The sequence below is a fragment of the Macaca thibetana genome, chromosome 3 (genome assembly GCF_024542745.1).
Source record: "Macaca thibetana thibetana isolate TM-01 chromosome 3, ASM2454274v1, whole genome shotgun sequence".
Taxonomy (NCBI): domain Eukaryota; kingdom Metazoa; phylum Chordata; class Mammalia; order Primates; family Cercopithecidae; genus Macaca; species Macaca thibetana.
In genome coordinates, this window is record NC_065580.1 from 63876381 (window position 1) to 63893794 (window position 17414).

At 34.8% G+C, this 17414-nt stretch overlaps 1 long non-coding RNA gene across 1 annotated transcript in view; it reads left to right on the forward strand.

Annotated features, from left to right (window-relative positions):
* Positions 1-563: 563 nt before the first annotated feature.
* LOC126951260 (uncharacterized) overlaps positions 564-17414 on the forward strand; it is a 51634-nt gene continuing 34783 nt past the window's right edge. Inside the window, exon 1 of the long non-coding RNA XR_007724406.1 lies at positions 564-694. This is a non-coding gene — a long non-coding RNA (uncharacterized LOC126951260). The remainder of the gene's footprint in view (positions 695-17414) is intronic.

The window sequence follows — 17414 nt, forward strand, 5'->3', positions numbered from 1 at the left end:
GAGGAAGTTGAGGGAGTCAAAAAAGTTAAATAAGACTAACCAAAAAAGGAAATCTTAAAAAAGTTAGATGGTAAGACATGGTACTTACTGTCAAGATGTAAATATACCAGTTTTCAAATTCAGGAAAATTTTCCACATGGGTGGAATGAAACACAGGAGAAGAAAGTAATTTGCCAGTGTTATAAGGGTAAGCCCATGTGTGAAAAAAAAGAATAAAACAGAAGAACAAGGGAGAGTAACAAAGCTAGGCCATTACTTTTGGGTTGGGAACCAGATGATGGATAATCCAAACGCAACATAATTGTGCATTTAAACTAGGACAAGGTTTAATTCCTTTAATATGTTTATATCTTTTTTTTTTTTTTTTTCTCTTGCTACATTTTTCCTGTGCTCCATGACAGTGCTAGGACATAAATTGAAGACATGGGGCGGAGGGGCAGTAATCAAAACCAAACAAAATAACCCTCTTGTTATTTAGTAATTCCTCCTTCTGTGGTATTCTAGGAATTCAGATAACTCGTTAACAGCTATCTTTTATTTACAGTGCCTCAAGCAAGAGGAGTACTTTCTTTTTAAATGTTTATGGTAGAAGAACATCAAGTATAGTTGTCAACAGACTTCTTAACATTACTGGTTGTGCCTTGCCTCCAAAGCATGGATTTGATAGCTCCAATATTGTAATCTAAATTTCCTGGTAAGAATTTTGTTATTTCATTACGTGCTTAGGTAAAACAAAGTCTTGGTACTTTTTAATGGCTCTGACACCTTATTTCTGATAAGACAAAGATGCTTTAATTTCTTCGCTTGTCTTAATTTGGTTTTAGCTTGCAAATAATTCCATGACGTAAACATGCATGATTAATACTAAACACCATGAGAATATCAAATAGTATTTGTTACAGTAGTAGGAGTGGGAGCAGGAGGAGTAATAGCGTCAGTGACTAACCTTTGTTTTCAAATTCCGGATTTTGCTCTATCTACTTCATATGTATCATCTAATCCTGAGTAAATGCTCATTTTAAAGATGAAATAACAGAAGTTTTAAAACATTATGTGTCAGGCCTCTGAGCCCAAGCCAAGCCATTGCATCCCCTGTGACTTGCATGTATACGCCCAGATGGCCTGAAGTAACTGAGGAATCACAAAAGAAGTGCAAATGCCCTGCCTCGCCTTAACTGATGACATTTCACCACAAAAGAAGTGGAAATGGCCGGTCCTTGCCTTAAGCGATGATGCTATCTTGTGAAATTCCTTTTCCTGGCTCATCCTGGCTCAGAAAGCTCCCCCACTGAGCACCTCGTGACCCCCACTCCTGCCCATCAGAGAACAACCCCCCTTTGACTGTAATTTTCCTTTACCTACCCAAATCCTATAAAACGGCCCCACCCTTATCTCCCTTCGCTGACTCTCTTTTCAGACTCAGCCCGCCTGCACCCAGGTGAAATAAACAGCCATGTTGCCCACACAAAGCCTGTTTGGTGATCTCTTCACACGGACGCGCATGACATTATGTAATTTGCCCAATGTCACCTAGCAAGTAAGTGACAAAGTCAGATTGGATATTAATACTTTTACCCATTAAGATATATAAACTATTTTTTTCTTATTAAGTTTATAATTTAGTTAAGATAATTATTTCCTTTATTGAAAAAAGAATAGTCTCTTGAAAACTGTTTTTGAATATTTTATATTTAGTAGTTTATTCATAGGTCCTGGCCCTCATTAGATCATGACTATGACACAAAAATCATCTTTTTTTTTTTTTCTTGCCTATGACAATTTTGTAGTACTACACAAGAGGGGAGTTTAACTCAGCTTTCCTGTCATCCAAAATAACAGCTTCTACTTTTTTTGCCACCTCCTAATGCAGCTGGAACTCAGCAGGGCTTGCTTGATAATGGAGCATTCTACAATGAATGCATCACACGCTGCCTGGCCCCAGAGTAGGCTGCCTTTACGTAGTGCTACTACTGCTGCTTCTACTTCAGAATACTGTGCTGTTGTTGACTGCTTTGTCAGGTTCATGGAGAAAGACCATACATCATGCATGGGAGTCAGATTTTCCTTGGGAAGTCATTAATTACAGCCGGGAATACTGTAAGTATCTGACTTGAGGTGAGGAGGAATATACTCTATCTAAATCCAGTGGGAGGCTGAGCTTACACGCTGAGGTATGGAGAGTTCTGGATCTCTGCAAATAATGGAGTGCACCAGCATAACTAGTGAGAAACAAATAGACCAGGAGTGGCAATAGGAGTGAGCAGTAATACCAAGATTCAATATTTAATGAGAGGTGGCAATACAACAAATCAATTCTGCTTGAGACTATTTTCCAAAGAGGTTACTGAGTGTTCTTTCCATGAAGTGTGGTGTGATGCTTAATTGACCCTCTACGGGTTATCTGATTCAATTAGAGTTTGGTTTTCTATTGAAAAATACCCCAAAGCTCTCTTCAATATAAAACACTCTCCACCTTCAGCCAGGTAGTTTCAGGTGATAGATGATAATGGGATAGACAGAAGCAAAGTCTCAAAAAATTCTGGATCAAAGGTTTATGTTCACAATAGAACCTGGTAATACAGGTTCATTTTTGAATGCAGAGTAAGAAGTTGTGGTTGAAGTTTATCAACTAGAGGGTCCATAAAAACATATACGTTATAAAAGTAGACTTTCATCCAAGAAACAGAAATATATACATCACATCATTTCCTGAACATTAGGAATCCATTTTTGAAAATTCATAGGTTCTGCATGAAAATACTAACTGGGGGCCTATATTAGTTTCATGTGGCTGCTGTAACAAATTACCACAAACCGGGTGGCTTAAAACAACAGAAATTTATTCTCCCACAGTTCTGCAGGCCAGAAATCTGAAATCAGTATCGCTGGACCCAAAACAAGGTGTTAGCGTCATTGCACTCTCTGGAGGCTCTACAGGATAATCCATTTATTGTCTTTTCCAGTTTCTGGTTGCTATCAGCATTCCTTGGCTTGTGACCATATAATCCAACCTCTGTCTCCCTGTGCAGAGTGTTCTCCTCTCTATGCATGTCTAATTTACCTCTGCCTCACTTTTATAAAGATACATGTAATTGCTTTTAGGGTCCACTCAGATAATTCAGAATAACCTCCTCATCTCCAGACCGTTAACTTAATCATATCTACAAAGACCTTTTTTCCAAATAGTGAAACATTTAAAAGTTACAGAAATTTGGATTTATTATAGTATCTAGAGAGTATTATTCAGCCTAACACAGAATGTATTTTCTGTTAAGTTGGAAAAATTATAATGGGCTACATGTTAACCCAAGACTCTCACGCGATACCATGTAACTGAAACATGGTAAAACACTTTCGTGTAAGAAATATAATACCATGTAAATATATAAAATACATACTTAAAATGCTACTTCCTGACCATTACCTGATGAATATGGATATTAAAATAGAGTTTTATTGTTTGTGTTTGTGTGTTTATACTCTACTAGGAGAGTATAAACCAGGAATATATTCTGTGGGGCATGCCTAAAATGAGAATGTTGTTTTCTGAGAATTGCCTATAGATGGGTCATAATGACCCATATGATAAATGGATCATGGAAGAGAAACAGTTTCTCCTCAGAGAAAAAGAATGAACAGATGACCAATGTGACAAGATTGTAGGTTTTACATCCACCAAGATGTATTTGTGAGTCTTTAAATCATTAAGAAAAAAATAAATAAAGTCCAACATTGGGAGAATCAATCCTAAAACGGATCTTCCTTTCACTCAACCCAAATAACACTTCTCAATTTTGTGTGTGTGTGTGTGTGTGTGTGTGTGTGTGTGTGTGTGTTGTGCTGTGCTTTGATTCGGTTTGCTTTTTTACTCTAGGACTCTAACAATTTTGACTTTCTGATTCTGGAAGATACATTATCCAAAATACATCTAAAATTTTTCAATTGACTTCGTTTCTACTACTACCACTCTGGTCTAAGCTATCACCTTTTGCCTCAATTGCTCTAATAGTCTTTTAACCAGTCTTCTTTATTCCACTCTTGCTTCTCTGCAATTCATTTCCCACACAGTGATCATTTAAACATGTAAGTCAGATTATTTCAGTTTACCAGTTACAAGCCCTCTAATTTTGGGATCTAATCCAAATTTGTACTGTGATGCTGGTTGATGTGCCCCCAGCTTGCCTCATCTCCTACCACTCCTTCCCACTCTCACTAGCCACATTAGCCCTCCTTCTGTTCATCATTAACTGTGCTGAGCTTATCTCCACTTTCAGAGCTTGCTGTATCCTGAGCTGGAAGGTAATTAATTCCCCCAGAAAATACACCACTGTTGGGAATCATGCAAGTCTCAGGTGATCTTGAGACAGCCCTGTCATGTCGGTCCAATCTAAAGCAGACTCTGAACCCCAGTCACTTGTGAATGCCTTACTCTGCTTTATTTATTTTTTTTTTTTTCAGGGAATCATCATCCTAAGAATTGATCTTATTTATTCACTTGCTTATAGTTGGTAAGCACCACAAAAGAGTTACTGCTCTGTTTATAGGGATGAGAATAGTTTCACTTGCAAATTTGCTTTTAAGAGAATTCTTTATGTCCTGGTTTTAAACACCAACTCATCAGTCTGTTTATACTGCTGGACTAAGGCATTTCTTAAGGACAAAACTTAGGCACAAGGCCACACTGCAAGTAGATATGTGGTTTCTTTAGAATATCAAATCCTAAGGTGTGTCAATATTGAGAGTCTGCTGAAATTGTACCAGGGATTTAACTGGTACACCAAAAATGGGTTTTAAGATGCCCAAATATTTATCTTTTTTTGGAGTCTGTTGTGTGAGATCTAGGATGTCTCAGGAGGATGTCATGACAATCCTCTTGTGTTTGCCCAAGTATGCAGTGTAAACAACAAATGAATCATTTTCTGAGTTGCCATGACATTTAAGGAATGTTGAGAAGTGCTGCACAGACACGACTAAATCCTTGCTGTGCCCTTCATAAATACCTATGCCTTTCCTGGTACAGAAGACATGCTCCAGTACTCTCCTGACCCTTGCCTCGGTCCATTCGTATTGCTGAAACAGAATAGCATGGACCAGATAGCTTATAAACAACAGAAATACATTTCTCACTTTTCTAAGTCTAAGATCAAAGAGCCAGCAGGTCTGGTGTCTGGTGAGGGTTTGTTTCCTGGTTTATTGTTGGTGCCTTCTTACTTAGTCCTCACATGAAGTCAGCTTGCAAACAAGCTGAGGGATCTTATCACATTTATGAGGGCTCTGTCTTCATGACCCAAATACTTCCCAAAGGCCTCACCTACCAATATCATCTCCTTAGTTGATAGGATTTTTACGTATCAATTTGGAGAAGACACACACTTTCAGATCACAGCACTCCTGAAAGTCCTGGACTTTGGGTAAACTAAATGGAAGTTGTCACCATGTTTAACAAAAATTGCAATAATGGTACAGTGTCTGCTATAATTTATATAGTCTTTGAATATTGTTGTTGGCATTAATAGTGAATTTTTATAAATAAAAATAAATAAATTTATTGGTTTGAGGTTGATGAAACCAAACAAAAGAGTCAGTAAACTCCATTTGATAAAGGAAAACATACAGGAAATTTTAAAACAAGCAAAACAAAAATATAAGCAAAAACAAAAACAAAACACAGTTTAAAACAAATTATAAGTGGCATTTTTTTTTTCTGTATGTCATGCCAGAAACATATATATTAGTGACACAGATTCTTTTAGGTTGTCCAGGATGTTAAAGGTACCTTATCCTTTTTGTTCTAAGTATCAATTAGGTTGAAACACCATTTCACATCCTAGCTCCCATCAACATGCCTTGGGTTTAGTAAGGGGCTTAAACTTTGTGCCTGATCATATACGGTCCCTATTTATTGCTTCTCAACAAACTCTTCATCTTCCTCAAGTCTTTCTACATATGGCTGTTTCTGTCTTTTCTCTCATGTCACGCAAATCAGTCCCTCTTCCGCCCATCTATTGTGTAGGAGACTTCTACTAAAGATTGAGGAGAAAGGGAAACACAGTTGAGGTACAAGAAATAGTGCTGCGTCAATGAGCAGCACATAATTGAAACTGGTACATTATGTAGCCTTCTTTAATATAAAGGTGAGGTCAGTTCCACACTGAAAAAATATTCTTTTCACTTATGGGGCCATCTCTAAATTCACAATATCCCAGACACGTGTATATTTCTTCATGGAAAATTACAAATTACACATTTCTTTACATTTTCTTTAGTATTATTTTTATTACTTTTTTTTTCTTTTTCTTTTTTGTTTTTCGGAGATGGAGTTTCACTCTTGTTGCCCAGGCTGGAACGCGATGGCACAATCTGGGCTCACCACAACCTCTGCCTCCTGGGTTCAAGTGATTCTCCTGCCTTAGCCTCCCAAGTAGGTGGGATTACAGGCATGCACCACCATGCCTGGCTAATTTTGTATTTTTAGCAGAAACCAGGCTTCTCCATGCTGGTCAGGCTGGTCTCAAACTCCCGACCTCAGGTGATCTGCCCACCTCGGCCTCCCAAAGTGCTGGGATTCAGGCATGAGCCACCGTGCCAGGCCTCCTCTTTACATTTGCATTTTCAGCTAGCTTCTCTAGTCTAGGCACTTACATAAAACTGCTTTTTCACAAATTGAAGACCTATCAAGGTAATACTCCAATCAATTCTTAAAAATTAAACTTTTTCTGCCCTCTAAGATTTGTAATTATTTATTATATTTGATAGCAGATCTTGTAAAAGCTGTAATGCTACATGAGTCTTCATAACATAAAAAAGGTGTTTTGTTTTTTTTTTTTTTTTTTTAATTATCCTAAATTAGTGGGAAAAAGGATTAGGTCTGAATTTAGTAACCAGATCCTAGTTAACATTTAAAACCTAGAGGCCCTGTTTATACATTGGCAGAAAACAAGGCCAACAAACAGAGCCCAGTGTGACTGCTCTGGAATAGTTTCTTCTTTCCCATTGAGATGAGACATAGGAAAACTCTATAGCAACTGGAATCAAGAACCAAATTGGGCGGTAAGATAAATACACTTTGGCTCAGCCAACAGTTGAATTGATAAATGTCCACTTCAAGCCAAGCTGTTTTTAAAGAGCATATATTCCTTATAAAAATATCTGGGTGGAGGGAGGCGGAGTTTGTAGTGAGTCGAGATCTTGCCACTGCACTCCAGCCTGCGTAACAGAACAAAGCTCTGTCTCAAAAAAAAAAAAAAAAAAAAAAAAAAAAAAAAATGGGGTACAGAGAGGTGAATCCTAGCCTAAAGTGGGTTGGCCTGGAATACTTAAGAATACAAATATCAAATGAGTAGGGCCTTTAAAAAATATGGGAATTTATAGGGTGGTTTTCCAAGTGGAGGAAACCATATCCTTAAATGCCTTTCCTTTTCCGTTCTTGAGTTTCTCAATGGTAGAGATACTCAATCCTCCATGCCTGATATTTCACATGTTAGTCTATTACCTCAACTGGGAATGTTAGAGAGGTTAGACACAAGCTTAACATTGGGTAAACAACTTGTATATCAGTAAATAGACTAATTTTGTGGTTCTCTGACTTAAATTTCACTTAGTACATTTCAAAAATAAATATTAATTAACTATAGCTACTAAGTTTTGTAATTTGGGTAAGTGAAAAGTTAAAAAACAAAAAACAAAAAACAAAATGACCTTATATATAATCATTTCACAAAAGAAAAGGTATTTTAACACCAGAAACAGTAAAAAAGCTTCTTAGACAAATAATGAAAAAGTCCTTAAAGAAAATAAATGTAGCTTTGTAAAAATTTTTAAATATTATGTTCTAGTTTTCATTTGGCCCAGACCCAAGGGGAATTATTCACAGACTGACTCCAAAATACAAGCAAGTGATTGGGTATATTGGAATAGCTCTTTTTGTTTTTTCTTTCTGTCACCACTTTTCTCACTATAATTACCTGGAAGAAACTTGCATCTTCAAGCACATAGGTTCACATAACTTCTGAGTCTCCTTCTGGTTTTCATTTGTTTATAACTTTAAACCACTACTGACTTTAAAGTGTTCAGCATAAAACCCAATTTGTGCTTTTATTCATTTACAACAGATGGGGTCAGAGTGAAAAGAGGGGCAGCTTATAGCTTCCCTTTTTTGTAGCCCCCTTTATTAAAATCACTTGCATCATTTTTATAAGGTTCACACTTTTCTCTAAGATGTAATGTTTATAAAGGATACTTTATTTAGAAGTGTTTAGTAAGTAGTAAACCTGGACCCTGAAAGTCTCTATAAAAAAGTTATGGCCAAACTGACCTTCATCTAAATCACAATACAGAAACCTAATAATTTTTCAAACATGCAGAAGCCTTAAGCAGAACGAAATTCCAATAACACATGCTACAACTGATGACAATGAATGCAGCCAATTGCTTACCAAGAGCTATTGCTTACCAGGGTGAGAAACAAGATGAAAAAAGACTTACTACTCTTTTTGACTGAAAAGACATTGTCAGTCAGTCTGCCAATGGACTGGTACTTAAAATTGGTTTTAGACTTACAACTACGGGGATATTAGTAACCATTACTGATAACACACACACACACACACACACACACACACACACCCTTTATATATTTCTAATTCCAATTTTAATTTGAAAGGGAAATGCAAGAAGCAGGCCATGAAAGTGAAGGGCAACGCATGATAGGCATAAAACAAATTAATGAATAATTTTAATAAAGAAAAATGTATTGAAAGAAGGAAATTGCTAGAAAGGGAAGCACACCTCCATCTTCCAGAATATGTCATTTCTTTCTTAGCATGTATGTCACTGGACCATGTAAAATTCCTGTCAACTATCCTCATACTTTGCAGTTTAGCTTACAATATACAGGATAGACTATGGTAATAAATTGTGTTGGTCTGATAAGGTAATATGTGAGCTGGATCGCTGAGTATGTCTTTATAGTAACAAGTATATAAAAAGTACTTTTAAAAATCACTTAGCAATGATGAAGTTCTTTTCACTATTTATATAAAAATGCAAAATGTATTTTCTATTTTATATAGAAAAGGACAAGCAGATATAAAATTCCATGTGCATCACCACTTATGCCCCGTAGAAAATATTATTTGCATAAAAGTAAGTGTAGCATTAAGTGGCATTTGGTAGAAGATAAACTAACTTCAAGAAAATCACGGTCTTTCAACAAAGAGTGGTTTGAGATATTTTACATATTTAAAATTATAAAATAATAAATAATTAAGACCAGTTTTGACTCAATTTGATTGATACTATTTCTCTTAAATATTCTTTTTGTTTAATACAAAGGATTTATATTCTCAGATATAATGAAAGATAAGGGGAATAATTTTAATGATTATAATAATGTTTTACATTTACGTAAAAGAAAAATATCACTGACTCTAGTATAGAAAAAATTGAGAAAAACTGAATTTATGTTTTATTTTTTAAATAAAACAAATTTCTATTATTACTGATAGTAAATATACATTGTAGAAAATAAATGAAGCAACAAAATTAATATTTTCCCAATCTAAAGTATAACTAGTATATTGAATTTTGGATTTTTTTATGTGTAAGTATTTATATTTTATTCTTTTTCTGATCTTATCTTACATTCTCTTGCGACCTGTTTTTTTTTTTCCCACCAGCATCTATTTTCATTTCTCTATTTCTATAAAATTATAACTTTTAAATACATAATTTACATTTAAATTATCTTAATGGACTCCAAAATGTTCAAATCAGTGGCTAGTTCCAGACAAAATATTGTTTCTGCTTTTTACTTTTTTATTTTTTTTGAGACAGAGTCTCGCTCTATGGCCCAGGCTGGAGTGCAGTGGCGTGATCTTGGCTCACTGCAAGCTCCTCCTCCCGGGTTCACACCTTTTTCCTGCCTCAGCCTCCCGAGTAGCTGGGACTACAGGTGCCCGCCACCACACCCAGCTAAATATTTTGTATTTTCAGTACAGATGGGGTTTCACCGTGTTAGCCAGGATGGTCTCGATCTCCTGACCTCATGATCCGCCCACCTCAGCCTCCCAAAGTGCTGGGATTACAGGCGTGAGCCACCGCACCCGGCTGTTTCTGCTTTTAATGTTTCTTAATCTTCTTTCCTCTTTATTAGACGTTCCTTAAATCTCTTAATTTAGGATTTGTTTCTACTGTCTCTTCTTAAAAATGTTTTATCACTGAGAACTTCTAACATTTATAAAATAGAATAGGATGACTTCCTGTGTACTCATCAGCTAATTTCAACATATGTTAACTCAAGTCAATCCTTTATCCCCAAAGACATACTTCCTGTCCCTGCATAAAACAAAACTAAATTATTTGCAGTAAATCCTAGTCTTAATATTATCATATCATTTTCCTCTTTTTTTTTTTTGTTTTTTTTTGTTTTTTTTGTTTTTGAGATGGAGTTTTGCTCTTGTTGCCCAGGCTGGAGTGCAATGGTGCAATCTTGGCTTACCACAACCTCCGCCTCCGGGGTTCAAGCAATTCTCCTTCCTCAGCCTCCTGAGTAGCTAGGATTACAGGAATGAGCTGCCACACCCAGCTAATTTTGTATTTTTAGTAGAGACTATGTTTCTCCATGTTGGTCAGGCTGGTCTCAAACTCCTGACCTCAGGTGATCCGCCCGCCTGGGCCTCCCAAAGTTCAGGGATTACAGGCGTGAGCCACCACGCCTGGCCTCATATCACTTTATCTGTAAAACTACAGTTATATATCTGTAAGACAGGTGCTCTTTCAGGGAATAGAATGATGGTCACTGGAGGCTGGGACAGGTAGTGCAGGGGTTTGAGGGATGAAGGCATATGATTAGTGGAAACAAAATGGACTTAGATAGAAGGAATAAGAAATAGTGTTTGATATCACAGTAGGATAACTATAGTCAAAAATAATGTATGTATATTTCAAAATAACTAAAGCAGTGGAATTAGAATGTTCCTAACACAAAGAAATGGCAAATGCTTGAGGTGATCAATACCCGAATTATCTTGATTTGATCTACACCTTGTATGCTAATATCAAATTTTCACATGTATGCCATAAATATGTACAATTATTTATTCATAAAAATGAAAATTAAAACTATAAACAAAAAAGCAAAAAAGTGCTCTTTTAAAAATATAACATAATAACATCAATATACATACTATGTATATGTAAACGTGTGAATATGGGTTTTTTAAGTATCTAAAAAGACATGTACATATACACACACATTTCCTGTACATGTGTTTGCATATGTAATTACATGTGTTAGAATAAAAGTATTAATATAATGAATCACATGTAGTAGACTAAAAAATCTATTGAATACAGTCTATTAATATTTTTAAAATGGTTTTTTTCCTTGTGCTGTATGTATAGGGGTATACAGTCAAATTATTGTATTTTAAAGGCATTTGGAATAATTTCACTATGTGTGGTTTTATCATCAATTCAATATATAGTTTAATTTGCTTCACTTTGTTTCAGGTTTTAGGAATTACTATTTTTTCCCCACTTAAAATATTTTTTAGAATTATGCAATACATTTTCATGGATATAGAATACAAATCTACAAAACACAGTATAGTCGGAGAAGGCCAACTCTTATTTCTTTCCCTCTAAGCCTTGTCTCTCCTTTTCCCGTGTGTGTGTATGTGTGTGTGTGTGTGTATATATATATATATATTTTTTTTTTTTTTTTTGAAACGGAATCTTGCTCCGTCATCCAAACTGGTACGCAGTAGCCGATCTCGCCTCACTGCAACCTCTGCTTCCCGGGCTCAAGCAATTCTCCTGCCTCAGTCTCCCGAGTAGCTGGGATTACAGGCACACACCAATATACCCAGCTAATTTTTGCATTTTTAGTACAGACGGTGTTTCACCACGTTGACCAGACTTGTTTCGAACTCCTGACCTCAGGTGATCCACCTGTCTTGGCCTCCCAAAGTGCTGGGATTACAGGTGTGAGCCACCATGCCCTGTCGTTATCTCTATATTTTCTAAATTTAAAATTACTTTCCAGCTTTTAACATACCGATATACATATGCATATATTAACCTAGTCAATACATGTTGTCTATATCCTAATATTTTGCTATTTATACATAATATCCTGCTTATGTTGTCTCTTTCTTAAACGATCACATATTATACCCATTTTTTCTTGAACTTGCTTTTTATATCTAACAATATATATTAGAGAAAACTTCTTAGTAGTTTGTTGAGGTATTCCATTTGTCATTTTAGTATTATCTGGATTTCCATTGTGTTACTATACTGTGTTTATTCAACCAACTGCAGTATCATACTTATGTACATTTGTTTTTTTCCCAGTTTTTACAATTCAGATATTGCAGCATAAATGGCATTGTACATATTGTTCTCTTTTTCATATTTTTGTCAGTATATCTTTGGGATATGTTCTTCAAAGTGGGATTGCTGGGTCACAAGACAAAGGCATAAATGTTGCTAGACTTTATTAAATTTCCCTTCATAGTGGTTTTGAACATTTTGCATTTTCGTTATCAATGTATGAGACTGTTTTGTTCATCCTTACCCACAGAGGACATTGTCAATCTTCTGGATCTTAGCCAATTCAATATGTGAGAAATTGGATCGCAGAGTATTTTAATTTGCAGTTTTCATATTATGAACAAAGCAGAACATTTTTTCATATTTTAAAGGTATTTATATTTTCATTCTTTTTGAGCTATCTGTATATTTTGCCTATTTTCTATAGTGTTAAGGCTTTTCTTTATTTTTAGAAGATATTAATATGTTTCACATTCTAACTTTTTTTGTTGTGTGCGTTACATATTTCCAGTTTCTCATTTGCCTTTTACACTGAATTTTTTTGCATTTACAAATTTTTATATGAACAAATTTATCAATATTTTCTACTGTTTTGTGTATAAATTGTCATAGTTTGAACACTTTTCTCCATTCTAGATGTACAGTGAAATTAACCTTTGTTTTTACCTAGCACTGGTATATAGTTTTTTCATTTTAGATTTTTAATCCATTTAAAATTTATTCTGGCGTAATAGGTAAGACTGGAACAAAATTTGTTTATTTTTCTTACATGGCTATTTCATCACAAGATCTTAATTATTAAAAACTAGTATATTTTACTCACTGACTTGAAGTCTCACCTTCGTCTTATACCAAATTTATATTCACAATTTGGGCTATTTCTGGAATATCTATTATAAGGTACCAGTTTTAGTCAGATGAGCTTGTTGAAATTAATGAAGCAGCTGTCCAGAAGAATGTCCTGCCTCTCGGGTTTGTCTGCTTGATTCCTTTTGAGGTATTTGACTTTATTTTTCATTTTGCTAGAAGTTAAATTTAAAAGCTTTATAAAATCAAATGAAGCATTTTTGACTAGAATAAAAACTGATGAAATTATATCCTTCATAGTACATCATAGCAGAATTTACGTAATATCAGTTTGACCCACCATTAATTGCACTATAATTTGTCACTAAACAAGTTAACACTGATGATCCCTCTGTCATACATTTTTCCTTGAAATTTGTAGAAATAAAATTTAGAATACATCAAAATTTAATTAGTTAATTTTAATTAAACTTAATTTATTTATAATTTTAAAATAAAATTTATCAATGATTTAATATAGATTGCTATATTTTATAAAAATAGTACTCAAACTATAAGATAAAACATTGAAAATATGTTATGGCAGCTAGAATTATAGTTGCTTAATTTTTAAAAAAGTTATCTGTAGTTTTCTGTTTTCCTCTACTTTTATTTTTATAATTATATTAATAATATCATTATTAAGGTAAGGGTCTAAACTTGCCTTAATAATGATACAAGTATTAATACTTATTATATCAAATCATATCAAACCATCATATAATCAGTAGACATTTTAATGACAAATGAATGATTTAAACAATTTTTTTTTACTTGACAAATGAATGATTTAAACAATTTTTCTTTTTACTTGTTCCCTTATTCTAGGCAGACAAGGCAAATTGCAAAAAAATAAAATCACATTCAACAAAAATATGTGAAAAAGTTTTTAAATTGATAATTGTAAACTATGAGTTTCAAAAATATTTTTGTATTCAGTTTTAATAGAATAATTGAATATATATAGTACTTGTTTTGATAAATAATTTTTAAACTTTTTTTTCACTTTTTAATGAGAGCATGGATATTTCCCCTCTAATTATTTTATGCATGCATGGGTAAATATGACTTGTTTCTAAAATCATCCAAGATGCAGCCTTAATTGTTTTCCCTTTTTTATTTTCAGAAATGTCAGTAGTTACTAACATTTTTCATATTTCAAATAAATAAATAGATGGGAATACAAGGAATTCTAACATAGTTGTATCACTTAATTACCTAAATCCCTTTTGTATTGTATGTGGAAACTGTATTGTGATCATTTACCAAACATTACTTTTAATGATTTATTAACTGACAACCGTATTTGACCATCTTTCAATTTTGTTGAAAGCAAATATTGGAAAGCACTTGAATTGTAAAAGCATTTGTTATCCAATCAGCAAAGTCATGCACACTTTCAATTTTGGGGAAGTCTAAAAATTGACATGATCAAGATCTGTCAAATGTCTTAGTTTTCGTACACATGTTAGAAGTTAAAGGATGCTTCTTAGGCAACAGTAAATTTAATTGTTTTTTGTTTAGTAGTACAAAGTAAGTGAGAATGAATGATGGCAGGGAGTTGGTCAGAAAGTGTGGGAACTGACAGAACATCTTTATAGCAAGTGTCTTCTCAGGCAAATAGATTTTAGCAAATAGTATCTATGAAAGTGAGAATATGATCTGGAAAGTGACTGCCTAAAAAGTGTCCATGTCAGCTTCTCCTTTGGTAAGCATGTATTCCAGGGTACACATGTCTCTCAGTTTGAAGAACACTGTCCATAGGTTCCCACAAAGTCATGTAGAGTGCCTTTCAAAAGGAAAGAAATGTTGATAGAGGAGATGCTGATAAGTTTCAATAAAATAATTCAGGAACAAGCACTTCAAATTTGTTTAGATTATCGTGGGTTTTAAAAAATACATATTCTGGGAGCCTGTGTTGTCTCTTTCCTTAGAAGACTCTAAAAATAGTCAACTGGAATCTGTTTCTCCTTTGCATTAATCAGCTTGTGTTAATCAGCTCAATTAGAACCTCTGCCTATTCGCAAGGACAGAGGGCTTTCTGTATCCTGAGTTCTTGCCTTAGTGTACTGGAAAAATCGGATCACACATGAGCTTGGAGAATGAGTGCAAAGTTCTGTTGAGTGGAAGTAGCTCTCAGTAGCTCTCACTGAGTTGAATGGGGAGGACAGCAGGGAATGGAGTGGGAAGTTGGAATTGAGCCACCAGATTCTCCTTCTGCCTTGACGTCCGCATCATTCCTCTATGGATGGCCTTCCAGGATCTGACAATGGGTTCTGCCAGGGTGTTCCTCTAGACATCTAGCCGCTTGTGTCTGTGCCCACTAGGATCTCGGGGTTTTTATAGATTATGGGGGCGTGGTAGGCCAGGGTGGTCTTAGAAAAGCAACATTTCGGCATGAAAACAAAAGTGCTTGTCCTCACGTAGGTCAGTGGGCACAGACTCAAGGGTGGAGCTTTGGCCAGGGAACCACCCTTCTCGACGCAGCACTTCTCTGTCCATCTGCAGTATCATGTGATATATACTTATACACAGTTAGACATTATATTTAATATACTATTTAATATATAGTGCCTAAGGAAAGCACATAAACAATTCCACCTATTATTTGGTATGGTTTTTGGCAAGAGGAATTGTAGCCTTCTCTGTAAACAATTACTATTATTACCAACTTATATTACTTAAAAGGTAATCAGGAAAGCATTGGTAGTGAAATGACATACATATGTTAAAGTACTTAAAATGTTGTATAGGATGAGATACGGTAAATCGGACAGAGATGACAAAATGAATGGAAAATGGCATGGAGGCTAAGCATGATAATAATGTGTCTTATTCAATTATAGGATTTAACGATATTTTGATTTAAGGTTAGATACAATCCAAATCTCTCAAAATTTAAATTATTAGCAAATGTAAACTATTTTTTATTTTTCCCCCAAAAACTGAATTAAGTAACTTATAGTGTATTAAATGGGGCCATTTGTACATTCAATAGCTCTATTTAATCAGAAACATTCAAACTGTTTCCTTGAAAAAATATATGGGTGTAAATAATAGTGGAAAATGAGCTTGGCAAGGTATCTTTGGAGCATGCCAAACCCCAGACATCTTAGAAATACTTGAAGATGTTATAATGAGCAAAACATACTACCAGTTCACTGAACCTTGGCGAAATGTGTCAGGAAAGCAGACAAAATACCAAATATGTTGTCATACTTTCACTTAACCAAAGCCATCCTTTTGCATTTGAATTTTACTAAAGACTTATCCCATTTTTAGTTCAGCTCTGAGATGAATTAGTGTGATTAAACCAATGGCAGATTCCAATAAAACTTTTCATCAGTTGCTTATATTAATCTCTGAAATGGAATTGGGCCTGTATGCTTTGAAGACTTTCACAAAAGGACACAACATTTAATGAGTTGCCCAAACTTTATATGGAGGAATGAATTTCCTACCAGTGGTACATGGAAATTTTTGCATTAGAAAAATGTTAGTAAAAACACACACCATATGCTTCTGTTGCAGGAACTTTCAGAACCTTATTATGTCTCATAATAGACAGAGAGCAGTACAAATTCTTACTTTTACATTGTACACTGTCTATTCTTCATGTCAAATGTGTACAAAATGAGTTCCTCTTCTACTGATCCAAGACTATTTTCTTCTTCCTTTTATTACCTGAAGTCTACTCCTATGTTATCATTCTTTTAGATGAATTGAAATTGAACGCATATTTTATGCACTACATGAAGTGCAGCATAGCTTATTTATATATGAATTATTTTGCTTCTAATAAGAGAACAATCCACAATCCATCCTATATTATATATTATATAAAGTGGGTTAACAAAGAGGAGATTCTAGAATGTATAAAAACTACTGGGTGAATGTTCTGTTTTTTAGTTTGCTGCTTCCATTTGGATGCCTCTAAACTGAGCTAAGAGAAACTCTTTGATTTCATTCTGAGGAATTACTAAAAGATTTCTGACATTCAGGTGAGAGGGCAGAAGGAACCAAGAGGCATGTAAAGCTAGCGGCATGCAGCTCATTCTGATTTAGAAATATCCAAAGGCCCAGCCACAAGTGGAAAAACCACTGGAATGCCGAGAGTGCAAATGTTTTAAGAAGACAAGAATTCTAATTAGCCTGGATGGGAAACTCAGCATGATGTTCGATAGCTGGTTTGGTGTTTAGAGTCATTACACTGAACTGTGTCAGTAGGATTA